The sequence below is a fragment of the Ursus americanus genome, chromosome 34, assembly GCF_024610735.1.
Source record: "Ursus americanus isolate L20-20 chromosome 34, mUrsAme1.1.p, whole genome shotgun sequence".
NCBI classification, from domain to species: Eukaryota; Metazoa; Chordata; class Mammalia; order Carnivora; family Ursidae; genus Ursus; species Ursus americanus.
Window position 1 is genome coordinate 13372657 of NC_142160.1, and position 19914 is coordinate 13392570.

Consider the following 19914-nt stretch of genomic DNA (forward strand, 5'->3'; position numbering starts at 1 on the left):
CAAAATTGTCTTTGGCTCTGATGGTCCACTATTAGGCAATTAATTCCTTGAATCAAGGTGACATTATTAGTCAATCCTCAAACATATTTTTACAGATATAACCTCTCAGGTATAAATCATGAGGATATTTTCCTTGATATACATTATCTGTATCTTCTTTCATTTAATGAGAATTTGTTTTTGAGATTCTTTCTAATTGATATCTATAGGAAATAGGTTTTGGTGTAAACAAAGAAAGCAGTTTGGGGAGTGGGGCCCTGAGTGTGGCTGCTGGGTGTCTTAGAGCTTGAGGATGGAAATTTCTGAGATGTTCTAGGAAAGGTGACTGGCCAGGGTGCTTGGGTGGCTCTGTCGGTTAAGCATCTGACTCTTGATTTTGGCTCAGGTCATGATCTCAGAGTTGTGAGATCGAGCCCTGCATTGAGTTCCACACTCAGGGGATGTCTGTTTGAGATTCTCTCTCTCCATCTCCCTCTACCCCTCCCCACCATTCTCCCTCTCTCTAAATAAATAAATAAATAAATCTTAAAAAGAAGAAAGGTGGGGGCGCCTGGGTGGCTCAGTCGATTAAGCATCTGCCTTCGGCTCAGATCATGATCCTGGGGTCGAGCCCCACATCAGGCTCCCTGCTCTGCAGGGAGCCTGCTCTCCCTCTCCATCTGCCTGCCGCTCCCCCTGCTTGTGCGTGAGTTCTCTCTCTCTCTGTCAAATAAGTAAATAAAATCTTAAAAAAAAAAAAAAAAACAACCCGGTGGAAAGAGAGATCAAGGAAGCCCGGTTGATCTATTCCACGAAGGTCAGCTTTCTAGGGAGCAGAGTAGAGTAGAGATGGGTTGATGGTGTATTCAGAGGAACAAATGGGAAGTATTCAGCAGTGGTTAGAGATGATCTTTCTGAGGAGATGACATTTGAGCTGACACTGAAATCATAGGAAAGTGTGTTCTTTCAGAGGGAACAGCAAGAATAAAACCCTTGAGGTGGGAGTGAACTAAGCATACTTGAGAAACAGAAAGACAGTGGAGGGTGTGTAGTGTGGGGAGCTCAGGGAAGATGTAGATGATCAGGTCAGAGAGGTGGACAATCTCTGGAGCATTTACAGCTTTGCGAAGTGGTAGTAAGACTTTTCTTGTAAGTGCAATGGAAAGCAAATGGAGAATTTCAAGTTATTGAGATGTGAGGTGAGGATCACTGCAGTTGCTCTGTGGAGCCTCGTTGTAGGAGCGTGAACATAGAAGCAGGGTCCCTGCCTAGGAGGCGATAGAGGTGGCCAGATGAGACATGATGCTGGCTTGCACAAAGGTGGTAAAAAAGGAGGTGGAAAGAAGTGGACAGATTGAGGGCCTGTGTTTAAAATAGGGAAGACAGGACTTGTTCTTGCCTTGCATGTGGGAAGAAAGGAAAAATGATGAATCAAGGTCGATGTCTAGGATTTTTGGCTTGAGCGATTCAGTGGTTATCGTGATATTTACTGAGATGGGAAAATGAGGGGAAGAGCAAATTTGAAAGAAAAACTGTGAGTTCTGATTGGGATATGTTATGTTTTAAATATTCCGTAAACTTCCAAGTAATGATGTCAAGTAGCAGCTGGCTACGAGTCTCAATCTCAGGAGAGGATTCCGAGCTGGAAATATAAATTTGATGTGTTATTTGAAGCATGTACATAAGATAGGATAGAATTGCCTACTGCAAGATTATACATAGAGAAGAGATGTCTTTTTCTGGCAATACGAAAAGCTAGAAATTCTAAAACTCATGTCTGCTACGTGACATCTAAAAATACTCAGCAATAATAAAAAAAAAAGTCCTTTTGAAATAATCAGATGAGCCCTTTAAGAAACTCTTGGAAATCCTCTGAGGTTAGGAATAAAGAGGTAAGGAGAACCTGGAGGTAAATGTTATGAACTGAATATCTGTATCCCTCACCACCCCCAAATTCATATGTTCAAGCTCTAACCCCCAGCGTGGCTGTATTTGGACATGGGACCTTTGATGAACTGTGAGGTTATAAGGTTGGTAACTTTGAGGTTAAATGAGGTTATAAGGGTGGCACCCTGATCTGATAGGATTAGTGTCTTTAGAAGAAGACGCCAGACCTCACATTCCCCCTTACCTGCCCCAGCGCCCAGTTATTGGAGGAAAGTCCACATGAAGACACAGTGAGAATGAGGCCATCCAGGGGGAAAGGGTTTTTACCAGAAACCAAATTTACTACAATATTAATCTTAGGCTTCCAGCCTCCACAATTGTGGGAAAATAGATTGTTTAAGCAACCTAATCTGTGATATTTTGTCCTGGCAGCCTGAGCAGACCAAGACAGTAAGTGAACCCTCAATCCTTTGCATATATTAAAACCATTGGAGGTGGGTGGCTTAGAGCTATGGAGCATAAGGGATATTGGAGGCAGAGCCTTGGGTCAGTGCAGGATGTAGATTTACCACTTATATTGTAACACCTTATGCAGATCCAGGGTATAGGAAGAGCTATGTCCTTGGATAAAGAGTGAGCCAGAAAAAGAAAGCTCACCTCTCAGAAGCAGACTGCATGTTGGCTATGGTATTACTGGAAGTGGGTAAAAGAAAAGAAATGCCTCCTCTTAAGAATCTCTTTCATAGATTTGGCTGAATTTATATTATCTCTGTTGTCCTAAAACCTAAACATTAAGAATTGTAGTTTATTTATTTTTTTAAAGGATTTTATTTTTAAGTAATATCTACACCCAACATGGGGCTTGAACTCACAGCCCTGAGATCAAGAGTCACTCACTCCGTGGACTGAGCCAGCCAGGCACGTCTAGAGATTATAGTTTAAAGAAGACTCTGGTGTCCTCAGGCACAGAGCAAAAGCAACACAAATGCTCCTTGGAAGACTTAGTTCATTTCAGGCCTCCAAAAATTGCCACAGAGTTAAAGCAAACTTAAAATACATAAGGAAACAAGCTATTTTGAACAAGGGCTAGCAGAAATAATATGCAGAACTAGAATTGCAAGATATTTAAATTTGGAATTATTAGATACAGAATACAAGGAGTTTTTAATCCTGCTTAACAAAATAAAAGGAAGAAATAAAACCTGACAAAAGAAATAAAAGACAACCAAATTGAGCAAATAGATTGGAAAAAAAAAGCAAACTGAATATCCAAGAATAATATAACATGTAATAGTTTATCAACAAATGTTTATTGAGCACCTGTTATGTAACAGGCATTCCTCTAGCAGTTGGGTTTACTGCACTGAACAAAATAATAAAAAATATTTGACCTCGTAGAACTTATTGTCCAAATGGGGAAATAAATAAAATTTAAAACATAGTGTAAAGGGCATACGATTCAAGCATAAGTAAGAATTGGTGAAGTAGAAAATAAATCCAAAGTAACACAAAGAACAACAAAGAAATAAAACGACAATGAAATAAAGAAGCAACAGAATTCTGCATAGAAATGCAAAGATATGAAAAATGTGACAGATTAAGTGATAGAAAGGATATAAAAAAGTTACAAGAAGAGATAAGAGAATGTGGGAAGAGCAACTTTCAAAAGTTGATGGTTGATAAGTTTCATGAAAGTCATGATTTTTCAGATTTCTATTACAGAAGTGAGATGTTAAAAGTAGCACAAGAGAAACCACATTTCATAAACAAAGGACGGCAGTGACACTGACACTTGACTTCTGAACAGTAGAATCCAGAAGATGCGGAGGAGTGTCTTTCATGTGTGGAGATAAAATAACCAGCAACTGAAAATGTATATGCAGAAAAACTGTGTTCCAAGAATGAAGATTAAAGAACTTGCAGTAAAAGAAAAAATGGAGTTTACCACCCCAAACAAGAAATTTGCCCAAATGAATTTCTAAAAGATTTACTTCAAGAAGAAGGAAAATGGTCCCCAAAATGATTTGAGACACAAGAGAAAATAGTGAGTAAAGATTATGGTAAACCCTATAGGAATATATAAACAAATATTGATGTTATAAAACACAAATAATGCTTAAGTTATGAAATTAAAATTAAGATAGAGCTCAAATATATGGTCACGATTGCATATGAAGAAGCAAGGTAATTGCAGTTAAAGCATTTCAAAAGCTTTATATTTATGTGAGGTGAGTAAAGACTGTATTTAGTTAAACTAAGTGTCCATTTATAGTCTAGTGACTACAAGAATAGAAGTAAGGTATATGTCTTCCAAACCAGTTAAAGGAAAAAATGGAATGAGAAAAATATCTACAGTCAGTTTAAATGTAAGGAGAAAGGTGGAGGAAGAGAGACAGAGACAGAGATAGAGATAGAGACAGAGGCAGAGACAAGAGAGGTGGAGGGGAGAGGGAGAAACAAGGGTAGAAAAAAAATGAAAGCTTGAAATAAGATGGAAAAATAAATCCAAATAGGTTGGTAATCACAATAAATTTAAATGGACTTTAGTACATAGTTTTTGATGTAATGTTTAAAGATTCATTAGTTGCATGTAACGCCCAGCGCTCATCACAATACGTGCCCTCCTTAATACTCATCACCAGGCTACCCATTCCCCCCACCCGCCTCCCTTCTGTAACCCTCAGTTTGTTTCCTGGAGTCCGGAGTCTCTCATGGTTTGTCTCCCTCTCTGATTTCTTCCTATTCAAAACTAAAAACCTTTGTTCTCCAACGGATGGTTACAAGAGTAAAATGAAAAGTCATAGACTAGGAGAAAATATTTGTAAATCACATATCGGAACATGGACTTGTATTCAGAAAACACAAAGAACTCTCAAAACTCAATAAGAAAACAAACAGCCCAATTAAAAAAAAAAAAAAGGAAAGAAGCAAAGGATTTGAATAGTTATTTCCCCAAAGGAAATATGCAGATGGAAAATCAGCACATGAAAAGATGTTCACCATCATTAGTCTTTAGGAAAATGCAAACTGCTGTCATAATTGGATATCAGCATACACTATTAAAATGGCTAAAATAAAAGAAAAAGAAACCTGACAATACCAAGTACTGGCAAGGATGCAGAACACCTGGAATTCTCATTCTTTGCTGGTGGGAATGCAAAGTGGCGGTGTCTTAGGAAAATGGTTTGGCAGTTGCTTATAAAAGTAAACATACACTTGCCATATGACGCAGCAATCTCACTCCTACGTATTTATCCAAGAGAAAGGAAAATGTGTGTTTACACAAAAATCTGTACATGAGTGTTTATAGCAACTTTATTCATAATTGCTTCACACTGGAACCAATCCAGATGTCCTTCAATTGGTGAATGGTAACAAACTGCAGTACGTCCAGACAACGGAATCCTACTCAACATTAAAAAACAATGTACTATTGATGCACAAACAACGTAAATGGATTTCTTTTTCTTTTTTTAAGATTTTATTTATTTATTTATTTGAGATAGAGAGAGTGAGAGAGAGAGAGAGAGCAGGAGCCAGGGGGAGGGACAGAGGGAGAAGGACAAGCAGGCTCTCCACTGAGCAGGGAGCCTGACTTGGGACTCAATCCCAGGGCCCTGGGATTATGACCAGAGCCGAAGGCAGACGCTTCACCAGCTAAGCCCCCCAGGCGCCCCAACATAAATGGATTTCAGCTGCATAATGCTGAATGATAAGAAATCATATCTATAACGCTACATATTCTTTGGTACCATTTAAATGACCCTGTGGAAAAGGTAAAAAATTATAGTGGTTGATGGATTGAGGGGGAGGGGAGGGACTGACTATGAAAAAATAGCATGAGGAAATTTTTCCTCCCTAAGTGATGGTTACATAGGCACCCACTTTATTCATAAAATGGTATATATGTGTGTTTTCTTAAGAAATATTCAACTTATTTATTTATTTAAAGATTTATTTATTTACTTGAGAGAGAGAGAGTGAGCGGGAGGAAGGGCAAAGGGAGAGGAAGAGAGAAAGAATCTCAAGCAGATTCCTCACTGTGCGCAGAGCTTGACTCAAGGCTAGATCTCAGGACCCTGAGATCATGACCTGAGCCCAAATCGAGAGTCAGATACTTAATCCACTGAGCCACCCAGGTGCCCCATCAATTTATTTAAACTTAAAAACAAAACAAAACAAACTATGCACCTCTTTCTCCCATGCCCACCCCCTCCTCTGAGAACCACCAATCTGTTCTCTGTGTCTATGAGCTTGGTAATTTATTTACTAATTTGTTTATTTTTAGATTCCACATGTAAGAGTAATCAAATGGAATTTGTTTTTCTCTCTCTGACTTATCTCACTTAGCATAATGCCCTTGAGGTACATCCACGTTGTTGCAAATGGCAAGATTTCATTCTTTTTTTTTTTATGGCTGAGTATGTATTTCTTTAACCGTTTATCCATCGATGGGCACATAGGTTGTTTCCATATCTTGGTTGTTGTAAATAATGCTGCAATGAACACGGGGGTGCATATATCTTTTCTAGTTGTTATTTTCATTTTCTTTGGATAAATACCCGGGTGCAGAATTCATGGTTCATATGGTAGTTCTATTTTTAATTTTTTTGAGAAACTTCCATACTGTTTTCCTTAGTGGCTCACCAATTTATATTCCCATGAACAGTGCACAAGGGATCTTTTTTCTCCGTATCCTCCCTAAAACTTATTTCTTGTCTTTTTGATTCTAGCCATTCTGATAGGGGCAAAATAATATCTCATTATGGTTTTGATTTGCATTTTCCTGATTGATTAATGATGTACAGTATCGTTTCATATACCTGTTGGCCATGTGTATGTCTTCTTTGGACAAATGTCTATTCAGATTCTCTGCCCACTTTTTAAATCATATTGTTTGTTTTTTTGTTATTGAGTTGTATGAGTTCTTTATGTTTTGAAAATTAACCCTGTAACAGATAACTGGTTTACAAATATTTTATCTATTCAGTAGGTTGGCTTTTTATTTTGTTGGTTGTTTCCTTTGCTGTGCAGAAGCTTTTTAGTTTGATTTCGCCCTGCTTGTTTATTTTTGCTGTTGTTGGTTTTGCTTTTGCTGTCAGATTTTAAAAATCATCACCAAGATCTGTGTCAAGGAGTTTATCATCTATGTTTTTTTTCTAGGAGTTTTACGGCTTTAGGTCTTACATTCAAGTCCTTAGTTCAGTTTGAGGTAATTTTTGTGTATAGTATAAGATAGTGGTCTAGTTTCATTTTTGTGTGTGTGTGACTGTCTAATTTTGAAGAGACTATCCACTCCCATTGTATACTCTTGACTCCTTTATTGTAAATTAATTGACCATATATGTGTGGGTTTATTTCTGGGCCTTCTAGTCTGTCCCACTGATCTATGTGTCTGTTTTTATTCCAGTACCATACTGTTTTTAAATGACATTTAAATGACATTCTGGTAAAGGCAAAACTACAGTGATTGCTGGGGTTTCAGTGGAAGGGGAAAGACTGAAGATACAAAAAGATAGCATGAGGAAATTTTTGTGGTAATCAAATTGTTCTGTATCTTATTTGTAGTAGTGATTACAAGACTGTATATTTATGAATTTCAGTGAATATAAATTTAAAAGTGAGTTTAAGAAATTAGTAGAAAAAAAATCCATGAGTGCTGACGGGGAGAGATACTGAGAGTTAACAGGAACAATAAGGAAGGGGTGGGGGGAATTCTAATTTATTATTTATATGGAAGGATCAGGGATGACTCTGAGGAAATGACTTTAGCTGAGCTATGAGAGATGGGAGAAGCTGGCCAGGAGAGAGGTGGGTGAAAGAGGATTTCAGGTAGAGGAAATCGTTTATAGAAGTACTTGACAAGTTGGGCGCCTGGGTGGCTCAGTTGGTTAAGCATCTGCCTTCGGCTCAGGTCATGAACCCAGGGTTCTGGGATTGAGTCCGACATTGGGCTCCCTGCTCAGCGGGGAGTCTGCTTCTCCCTCTCCCTCTCCCTCAGCCCCTCCCCCATTCATGTGCGTGTGCGCCCGCGCGCTCTCTCTCTCAAATAAATGAATAAAAACTCTTAAAAAAAAAAAAAAAGGAGTACTTGACAGGCAAAGGAGCACTTGGATTCTCAAAAGCTAAGAGAAAGCCAGTGTGGTTGCAGCCCAGAGCACTAGGGCAAGAGTGATGAGAGGTGAGACTTACAGAGAGGGGCTAAGCCCTACAGGGCCTTATGGGCCATTTAAGGATTCTGGCTTCTTTCTAAAACACTGAGGTTTTTACTCACACTTAGGAGTAGCATGATTAGATTTAGAATTGTGCTTTAAAATTAAGGCTACAGGTTAAGAACAAGTTGGAGATGAGGGAGAGTAGAAGCTGGCAGTTCTGCTTGGTGATGCCATCATAAAAGAAAAATGATCTGGGCCACAGTGCTTTGCAGGCTGTAATTCACACCCTCCTTCTTGGAAGAGTTAACATTTCTAATAAGTTCTTATGTCCATTTCTGATCAATTTTAATAGAATGAAGACTTGCCCTGGGTAACTAGTGACTCATGCAGTTGACTCTCAGATGACTGCCAGTGACCTCCAACCAGACTGTTCTTTCTTTCTGTGTCGAATCCTTTCTTTTTTTTTTTCCTAGAAAATTTCCCTACCAGGAATAAATATTTTAATTGACCTACAAAGAACAAATTTTTCCTGCTTGCGTACAAGTTTACAGAAAAATGTTGACACATGTTTATTAAAAAGAAAGATTTTAACAAAGTTTTTGGAAACAAAATCAACATCCAAAAATTAATTGCCTTCCTGAATACCATCAGTAAGCCACAAACAAACATAAATTCTAAGAGATGCCATTTATAATAGCAATAAAAATAAGAAATTTGGGAATAAATACAACAAGGAAGATCATTGTGAAGAAATTATAACTTTATTAAAATTACATTAGTTTCCCATGACTGCCATAATGAATTCCCACAAAGTTGGTGGCTCAGAACAACAGAAATTTATTCTCTCACAGTTCTGTAGGGCAGAAATGTAAAACCAAGATGCTGGCAGGGCCTCACTCCCTCTGTAGTTTCTAAAGGGTGATCCTACCTTATCTCTTCAAGCTTCTGATAGCTTTAGGTGTTCCTTGGCTTGTGGCTGCGTAACACCAATTTCTGCCCCTACCTTCACATGGCCTTCTCTTCGGTGTCTTATGACACTTGCCATTAGATTGACGGCCCCGGGGGAAAGCATCTCGAGATCCTTAATTACATCTGCAAAACCCCTTTTTCCAAATAAGGGCATATTCATAGGTTCCAGGGGTTATGAACATATCCTTTAGGGGCCATCATTCATCCCATTATAGTAAAGAATTAAATACATGGAGGGATGTACCATGTTCATACTAGTGAAGACAAATGTTATAATGTCGAATTGATCTTGCCAGATTGATTCAATATATACTAATTATATCCCCAAAGAGTTTTTCAGGGGAATCTGACAAGTTGGTCCTAAAAGGGACGAATAGCCAGCATACTCTTTAACAAGAAGTAGGTAAGAAGATGAGATATGACCAACCAGATATCAAGATTTATTTGAAAACTATCTTAAATAAGACTATGTGGCATTGACACAAAGATTAAACTAACCAATGAAACTGAAATTAACCTATAACATATATCAAACCTGATATATGGAAGATGTGGCATTGTAGATTGGTGGGGAAAGAATGTCTTTTTAGGAAATGCTCCTGGAGCAATAAGTTACCCATGTTGAAAAAACTGAAATCGGATCCCTACCTCACATGATATCCAAAATATCAATTCCAGGCCTACATGTGAAAGCCAAAACTGTAACACTATTTGAAGAAAATAAAGAAAATTATGACAGAGCAGGAAATGACTTTTTTTTTTTTGAGATTATTTTTTTTATTTATTTAAGAGAAAGAGAGTGACAGAGAGAGAGCACAAGCAGGGGGAGCTGCAGAGGGAGATGGAGAAGCAGACTCCCCACTGAGCAGGGAGCCTGATGTGGGGCTTGATCCCAGGACCCCGAGATCATGACCTGAGCTGAAGGCAGATGCTTAATGGACTGAGCCACCCAGGCGCCCCCAGAAAATGATTTCTTAAACAAGAAACAAAATATACTAATAATAAAAGATAAAACTGATGCATTTGACTACATTAAAATTAAGAATTTTTGCAAGTGAAAAGCTATTATAAAGAGAGTAAAAAGACAAGTTGAAAACTTAGAGAAGACATTGGAACTCATGAAACAAAAGATTGATGGCTGGAGTATATACAGAATTTCTGAAAAAATTAAAGGACCAAGAAAACATATATATACACATATATATTGTATTCTATTGCTATATATTATTATATCTACTAGATTCTATTCTAATATAGAGGTGGGCAAAATTGAGCAGGCATTCTGAAAGAGGAACTATGAATCTTTAATGAGTATATGAAAACATGCTCAATCTTATTGATCATGGAAATACAAGTTAAAACACCAATGGGGTATCACTTACACCTTCTAGATTAGCAAAAGATTAAAAAGTTGTAAAAAGTTCTTCTATTCTGTTGAGTCTGAGGAATAATAGAAACTCTTGTTGGTGGAGTTGGATGTTGGTACAAGCATTTTGGATCATAATATGGCATTATCTAGTAAATATCAACTGACATACGCCCTGTTGATGTGGGAAACAAAGACAGAAGAAAAATTATTACGTTTCCTTAATACAGCCCATTGACAAGTCCTTGAAACAGAGTGACATTCCTCTGGGGACCCAGCTGCCCGGATGTTGACACTTTGCTAAGGGCAAAAGGCAATCTTAGGCCGACCCCCAGGATCCTATAAGTCTACTTTAACATATAGAAATTCCTTTGGAAGCTTCCTTTATCTCTAAACCCCAAGACACATGTTGACATTCGTCCCCCAAACATATGATACATTGATATACATCTGAAGGGACTCATGACTAAGGTTTTACTAGACAGTAATATATGGACTTTTCCTAACAATAGCCAGCCCCCTCAAGGTCCTGGAAACCTTGCTTCCAAAATTCCTTAGAGACTTACACTATCCCTAACCCTCTCCCAACTTCAAAGTATATAATGGGCTACCCCTCATGACCTCAGTGCAGCTCTTTCTGCCCGTTGGTCCTGTCCCCGTGCCTTAATAAAATCACCAAAGACGTCGCAAGAATTCTTTCTCGGCCGTTGACCCCGGACCTCACCAACATTCCAAAACAACATCATTTGGTGACCAGGGACCTCTCTCATTCTAGAAAGCTTTCTTTCTGTTCTTACTTTCACTTAATAAACTATCACTTCACCCTTTTGTGTCTGCAAGATTCATTCTTCGACTCTGCTACCAGAACTTGCAGAGTTCTGCAAACCTGCAGCATTGTGACTTAGCAATTCTCTTCCCAGGAGTAGACTCTGGGGCCCAGACTGTGGATAGCAGACATGTACAGGAATGATCACAGAAGCAAAGTTTATAATAACAAGTAAGTAGAAACAACCCACACATCTGTTAGTAGGAACATGGACAAATAAAGATGTAACCAAAGGATTGAATGCTGGAAAACCATAAATATGACTAATTTATAAGCATGGAGGGCTCTCTGAGACATAATATTAAGTGAAGAAAAAAGCATGGCTTAGGTTAATGAATTCAAGTTTTATAAAGTTTACATTTTAGTTTTACAACGTCTACAAACAAGCAAAACTGAAGGACATTTTCCATTTCATTAGTTGGGCAATGGGCAGGACCATGAAAGGCACAAATCTAAGGGGTACCCCAAAACTCAGTAATCAATGTAAATAACATTTTAATGCTATATTAAAAGGAAAAGTGGCAAACCACAGCCCTCAGGCTAGCCACCTGTTTTTAAAAATAAAAGTGTATTGGAACCAAGGCTGGGATTACGGTGAGCCCACTGAGGCAGTGTTGTACAGGGTCAAATCATGTCTTTATCTAAAATTGTCATATTTGGGTTGCCATGGATTTCTTTCACATTAATTTTGATTTTTAAAATATTGCATCAATATATTATTTATCCTGAGTATTAGGGGTTTTTTGGTGCCCCTTAAATTTTGCACCCAAAAGAATGCCTCACTTGCCCCACCATAGTGCTGGTCCTTGTTGATTTTACTATTATGCTTCATAACGTGCAAACATGTTATATGTATTCTTCTGAATTTATCCAGTTTTTCAAAATTTTTAAGTTAAATAAAAAATCAACCATAAAGAAAAAAAGAGAGCTAGGGAAAGAATTCTCGGGTTTCTTCAAATTTCAGTAATCTGGAAGAGGACATGTTGCAAGTTAAAGGAACCAAGGAGAAGCCAGCAAAGTAGGAGGAAAAACAGACTGTGGCATTTTCCAGGAGTGGGAATATTTGTACGTCTGTTGGTCAAGTCAGCTGCCGCTATAAATAACTTGAGAATCACCTGTCAAAAATACCCCTTTTCAATCACCTAGACCTTGATTTCAGAAATCTTGCTTAATTATTGCCAACCATCAGAAGAAAACACATTGTGCATTCATGGACATGAAACATAAATTATAATGTAAAAATATGCAAAGGTAGATTTTGGACAATCAAAGGTTTTTAGCGTTCTGAGTCCTTGACATAGCATGCTGAGTTCACGTGCGGGACTGCTATGCCTTCACCTACGTTACTGGCTGGTATATTCTCCTTATGCTTCAAGCCTCAGCCCAAGTGCAGTCTATTCTTAGACGACTTCCCTGAGGTCAGGTTTTCTTCTGTTTTTTCATAATTGGCCTCTAGAATAGTGTAGGCAAAAAAAAGTTTTGAGGCATGCTTTGGACAGGAGAAAGGGCCAAATTGGAAGTAAGGAGAATAGATGTGGGATCTCAGATGACTTAAGACAATGGGGCAAGATGCCCTGGAGGAAGAACTTGTGTTATGTCTGAACTGGTAAGAGCAGAAGTGTTTGAGACTATGAAACAGTATTTGGAATTTAAAAAAAAGAGAGGAAAGGTGGTAATGTATATTTCTGAGGACTGTATTCCGATGCTGGACAAGTCAAGTCTCCCTCCCTCCCTCCCTCCTTCCTTTCCACCCCTCCTTCCTTCCTCCCTCCCTCCCTCCTTCCCCCCTCCCTTTCTTCCTCCCTCCCCTTTTCTTCAACACTTATTGAGTACCTACTATATGCCAAGTGCTGGTTTAGGCGCAGAGGCTGCTGAGATTAAGACATGTCCAGACATGACAGCCTAGGGGTAGGCTCATATTTTGTTGATTCTAATTTGTGCGTGATTTTTTTTCACGTTCTGTTATCTGTGAAATTGGATTATATCTTTCAAGTATCTTGTGGTTGAATAGCATCTTACTTAGGTTTGAAAGTGACTTAGATTTGATAAAACACCGTAGAAGCTCTGTATCAATCCGTTTTACCTGACAGCCAGATGTTGGTATACATCCTTCTGCACAGCTGCTTCTTCGAATCCCAAGTAGGGTGATAGGGAACAAGCTCCTTGCTCCTCATGGTTGCCTCTGTTCACATCACTCCATCCCTTTAAATGGACAAAGTGTGGAGAGGTGAACTCCTGAGCACCACCTGACCACATCTTGCTCTTCTCTCTTTCTTCTACATCTTCCAACCTAAACCCAGGAAGAAAAAAAGTATGTGGACTTTTTCTTCCCTTTTGTCAATTATCCTTAACCCGATTTAAGATCCATTGTTAAGCCATAATGGTATCATTAGTATCTTCTGTAGTCTATGGGAGGGACTCTATGCTCTTATTCATGGGAATTAATTCTTGACATGTTTATTGGGAGCCCCAGGAATTTAGCAAAACTCATTTAGCAGCTGTCTTCTGCCCTGAATTTTGTCTCACAAGGGTGAAAGACTCTAAGAAACATGAGCTAAGGCGGGAGGTGGGGAGGATTAAAATGTACAGGTTTAATAGTTGTGAATATATGATCCCTTTGGAACACATTTCTTTTCTTTCTTTTTTTTTTTTTTAAGATTTTATTTATTTATTTGACAGAGTTAGAGACAGCCAGCAAGAGAGGGAACACAAGCAGGGGGAGTGGGAGAGGAAGAAGCAGGCTCATAGCAGAGGAGCCTGATGTGGGGCTCGATCCCAGGGATCCAGGATCACGCCCTGAGCCGAAGGCAGACGCTCAACCGCTGTGCCACCCAGGTGCCCCGGAACACATTTCTTTTCTTTTCTCTCTCTCTCTCTCTCTCTTTTTTTTTTTTGTCTTACTGCTTATTGAGGACAATATTAAATATTCCATACTTCAATGGAAGTACATATATGTTTTGCTTAACTATGGTCCTGGCTGCTTTTTTGAGAAAAAAAAAAATCTTAATTGTATTAAGAAAATGTCTTAGAGTCTAACTCTAAGCTAAGAGTTTTTATCAGAAAATGAGGTTGATTTATATAAAATACCTTTGATTGATATATCAAATCTATCAAAGTTATCATACGATTTTTTCTTTGATATATTAATACAATACTATATATTTTCTAAGTGAATAATCCTTGCATTACTGAAATAAACACTGTTAAATCATATTATTTTATTTTTAGTATGCTTTTGATTTTCTGGTATTTTATTTTTGCTTTTTCCATCTATTTAAAGGAAATAATCTACATGGTATGTGTGTGTGTGTTTGCTATTTCAGTCAGGTTTGCTAGCAACATTATGGGAGCTCTTAATATAAATTGGGAAGCTTTACATGTTTTTTTTAAGATGCTGTGAAATTTCGAATTCATGCTCTGCCTCTTACAAGATGTATAACTTTGGGCAAGTTGCCTTACTTGTTTTTAGGTTTCTTTTCTTTTTTTGAGCCCAGATGCCCTGAAGCTCTTTTTTTTTTTTTTTTTTAAGATTTTATGTATTTATTTGACAGAGAGAGAGGCAGTGAGAGAGGGAACACAAGCAGGGGGAGTGGGAGAGGGAGAAGCAGGCTTTCCAGTGAGCAGGGAGCCCGATGTGGGGCTTGATTCCAGAATGCCAGGATCATGACCTGGGCCGAAGGCAGATGCTTAACGACTGAGCCACCCAGGCACCCCTGTTTTTACATTTCTTTTGTAAAAATTAAATACTCAAGTTTATCCCATCTTTGAAGTAAATTTTTATAATTTATATTTATTTTATATGTATATTTATAATCATGTTTTCCTCTGTGAATTTCAGATATATCACCAGAATTCAACAAAGGGTTTTCAAATTACAACCTATATCAAATCTGATAAATTTTGCATATAAATTTTGCAAATCTGGTAATTTTGTGTATTTTACTTTTTAAAAATATTTTCTTTTTTAGTCTTTGTAGTAGTTTGTAGTAGTTAGTCTGTCTTTTTATAACCTAGCCCCAGGTTAATTTATCAAATATTTTCAGATTCTCCAGTATATTAATGTTACATTTCTATCTTTTAAACTGAGTTTGTCACTTTTATTATATACATATTAGATCTCCTGGATTTATTCTCCACAATTCTTATCTTTTCTTTTACCCTTTTTATTTCTTTTATCATTTTTTTTCCAACTTCTGGAAAGATTGCTTGGGGTCTGGGTCCTAATTCACTGATTTGCTTGAAACTTGACAGTCAGGTTTTCTATTTTTTCCAGTCTTTTTCAATGTCAGCTTTTCCTGTTCAGTCACTGCTTACTCTGGTCTGCAGTAGGCAAAATCCTCTGCAACTAATCAGAGAATTTCCAAAGTTTCATATGAAAATTTAATCTCATTACTCAGAATATCACTCAGATTGGTGCCTTTTTTGACTTGTTCTCTTTTCCTGTTTTCCCTTATTCACTAAATAAGGAGAAGGAGATCTGAGTTGGTCCAGTGTTGGTGTTTCAGTTCTTTTAGAGATCATGGGTATTTGAAGTTTCAGACCAAGTAAACCTGTGCTTAGCTGGGACTGCAGCCCATTCTTTTGCTAGCAGAGTTGCCTTTATACATAGAGAGAGCAATGGCAATCTCTTTGTGCTTTTTCTAACATGGCAGTCCATGTTCAGTATCAGATACTTGGAAGGACCCCAAGATTCCCACTCTTTGTGGCTCTGGCATGCAGTGCATTCCCTTGAGGTGGGGGCTGACTTAAATGTGCCCCTTACAAAGTCACCAATGGCTTACAATTACCTCTAGCCCTTGCTACTGCAATGAAGGTTATGGTCAGATTTTGCTGAGGTCTCTTTTCATTTAATTTCCAGACTTCAAAGAAACATGGAGTGATAGGCCTTTTCTTCATGGTCTCATCTTTATGATATTTAACAAAGATGCCTTCATTTCTAGTTACCGGCATTGCTATGTTTCTTGTTTATAATATCTATAGACTATTTCAAAAGAAAGCTTGGATGGAATAAAGGGTAGTTAAATGTATCCTGAAGTCACCATTTTTAGCTGGAAGCCATCTCTGTTGTTCTGAAAATCTGGGACAGCTACCAAATCAACACCCACGTGTACTAGTAATGGCTGGCAGAGTAGGGAATTGGGGGCAGAAGATTTATGCCATATATTGATTCCATTTCTAAGTCATCACCTACAAGCAGATGTCTTCCACAGGAACATCAATTCAGTGGCCAAGAGTATCTTGGAAAGAGGAAGCCAAGATATTTTTCATAGTGGTTGGCCTTCCAATATTTTTAATATCCAAGTCACCAGATCAGTTAAATGTCCAATTGCATTCTGCAGTCCCATCTGTTGCTGCTGTCAAGGCCTTTCAGAAACACAGGTGGCTACCTTTATAATGTCTCTATTTCACCCCCTGTAAACCATTTATTGTTTGTAAGATTTACCTTCAGATGGGTGGAAATGCAGATCATTCCTCCCATATGCCAATTTTCTTTTTCTAAATTTAGATTGTCAGCATCCCAGTGCACACACGCATCATAGTAGACTAAGGAATTTTGACAAGTGTGCCTGAGTTTAATAGTGACATCAAAGCTTCCTTTTAAAATTCTAAAAACACATACATAGCTTATCATTTTATATTTAGGTTCTATTGTCCATATAGTTTTTTCTTCAGGTTCTGGCTGGATTTCCTCTTACCTGTCCCTAACCACTGTATACTAGGCAAGTGCTCAAATTCAGTGAGTTAGGAACAAAACTTCCAGAAGCTTATCATTTGGCTAAAGGCTCAAAATTTCAGCAAAAAGAAGAATGCCAAGATTTTGGTTGTTTCTGGGAGGTACGTGCAAGATAGGACACTTGAGCAGAAAAGGCTGTTCATGGCTGCAATTTGGTACAAGTGCTACTATGGGGACTTGGGTACAGGAATATCTAGATGGTGTGACATGTAATGTGAAGTGTACCCAGTCTTACAGGAAGATTGCTAGGGCCTGTTACATGGCTAACACTTCTGAATACAATCAGCAGCGTTCTAAACTTGTAGGTGACTAAACAAATTTGACCAGAGTAATAAGAGTGTTGATGCTGGTGCTAGAAATGATTATTACCATTCAGTAAACATTTATGAGTGACTACTCTATGCCAGTCACTGTGTTAAGACCCAAGTATACCAAGATGCGTGAGACCTACTCACCAAAAAGCTAATCCTTTAGGGAAAAGATTATAGTAAAAAGAGGAGCTTATAGAATTCTGTCATTCTACCAATTGGTTTTCATCTAACTCCTTAATAAATATTGATGTTTTAAAATTTTTTATTGTAGAAAATTTCAAACATATATAAAAGTAGAGCAAATAGTATAATAAGCCCTATGTATTCATTACATAGCTTCAAAAATTATTAATACACGGGCAAGCTCTTTTTGTCCAAATTCCTTCAACTCTCTGCTCATTGAGATTATTTTAAAGTCTGGAACATCTGTAAATAGTTCAGTTTGTATCTCCAGAAAATAAGGACTCTCTCCTTTTTAACATACCCACAATACCTTATCATTACATATAAACAAATTTACAAAAATTCACCAATATCATCACATCAAACTGATTACTCTATTTTAAAAAATTTAATAGTTTTTTTTTTTTTGAATTGTAATCCAAGTAAGGTCCATAGTTTGCCATTGGTTGATAGGTTTTCAAAGTCTCTTTTCAACTAAAGGTTCCTCCTACATCTGTCTCTTTTTTTGTTGTTGCTTATTTTATAGCTTCCGTAGTTTGGATTTTGTGGATTGTATCCCTATATTAAGTTTAAAATATTCCTTTTTTTGCTGTATTTCCTATAAATTAGCAGTTAGATTTAGAAGCTTATTTCACGTTAAAAATTTTTTCAACACTACTTCATAGGTAGCGTGTTTTTCCATCATGAGGCAAATAATGTCTTAGTGTCTGTCTCTCGTTTTGTGACATTCATTGGGGGTTACAAAATGGTGATACTCTAATTCTATTATTACTTTTTCATTTACTTTTTGGAATACTTCTGCAATAAGAAACTTACCTTCATCAACTATTTATTTGGTTATCCTGTAATACAGATGATAGGAGGAGCAGGAGAGGCTTGATTCTTTCCCTTTATTTATCAGATTTCAAAATAATGATGTTTCCCTGGTATTTCCAAAGGTGACCAATTAGTTTAGTTTTAGCATAATTATCAATTCATGGTTTTAAGCGTATTAAAGTACTTCAGGCCATTGAATCATTATGCTCATTGATGCTCAGATCTATTTCAGACCAGCAGAGTTTATTTAAGTTGATGCCGGAGTACTTTTTTAAAAAGATTTTTGTTTATTCATTTAGGAGAGAGAGTGTGCGAAAGCATGAGCAGAGGGAGGGTCAGAGGGAGAGGGAGAAGCAGACTGCCTGCTAAGCAAGAAGCCCAACCCAGGGCTTGATCCCAGGGCCCTGGAATCATGACCTGAGCCAAAGGCAGATGCTCAATCGACTGAGCCACCCAGGCATCCCAATGCCTGGGTACTTTTGACACAACCCTGGTGGTGGTCAATAGCTTCCTTCCTATTTTGAATAATTATGTTCCATTGTTTGTTTGTTTGTTTTAACATTTCTTGCTCTAGACTGAGGATTAATCATTTTTCCAAGAGTTTCTCTTGCTTTAAGAGAAAAATGATATTTAGAGATAACAATCTGGACACTAGGGTGCTCATTGCTACCAGGTTGGTCATTGGTTCTTTACCTTTTCAGTGGCTAGAGTTAGGGAATATGTTTGTTTTTTGTTGTTGTTAAGATAAAATACATCATGAATTTATACTTTTACTATCAATTCTAAGTTATAATTTGGTTTTTATGTAACTTCATCAGATGTATACCTGTATCTCCTGGTCATGGCACACACACAGATTTCAGTTCTCCATGACACCAGCCTAATTAGACGTTTTATTTTTTACCATGCAATGCACACAGTCATCTCAGAAAGGAATTCTGACGCTTATCACCTCCAATAAGATTACTGAAAATGGTTGGTTTTTCCCCCCTCAGCTCTTCTTGTCCTTAGAATGTATCTCTAATGTACCTTCTTAAGAATATACAATTATTGGGGTGCCTGGGTGCCTCAGTTGTGCATCCCACTCTTGATTTTGGCTCAGGTCATGATCTCAGGGTTCTGGGATTGAGCCCCGTGTTGGACTCTGTGCTCAATGGGGAGTCTGCTTGAGAATTCTCTTTCTCCCTCTGTCCCTCCTCCCTCTAAAATAAATAAATAAATCTTTTAAAAAAAGGATATATAATTATTGTGTGTTAAAATCCTTTGTTGTAATTTCTCTCTCTGATTATTCTACCAACTATAATACCTACAATGTAGGTAGGTTCATTTGTTTACTATTACTTTTAAATTCAGAGGTTGCTTTTATTATTTACTTTTGTTTTAATTTTGTTGTAAAATATTTAGGTAGTTCTTAAGCCAAACACACAAAATAAGATATATTTGTAGAAGTCTTCTATTGCTGTCCTCTCTACCATGTTCTCTCCCTCTTCCTATGACTAGCCATTTAAAAAGCATTTTATCTCATCATTTAAAAAACATGTAATTATATATAATATATGATAATTATATATATTAAATAATAATTATTTATTGACCTTTGGATCCAGCTCAACTATAGATGAATATAGTTGAGTCAGGAACCCACATGGAACTGTTAAAAACAAGATAATAGGCCCAAATCAAGTTGC

The 19914-nt window shown here is 37.6% G+C and overlaps 1 long non-coding RNA gene across 2 annotated transcripts in view; it reads left to right on the forward strand.

Moving 5' to 3' along the window:
- LOC148107174 (uncharacterized) overlaps positions 1 to 19914 on the forward strand; it is a 66129-nt gene that overhangs the window by 10823 nt on the left and 35392 nt on the right. The window lies entirely within an intron of this gene.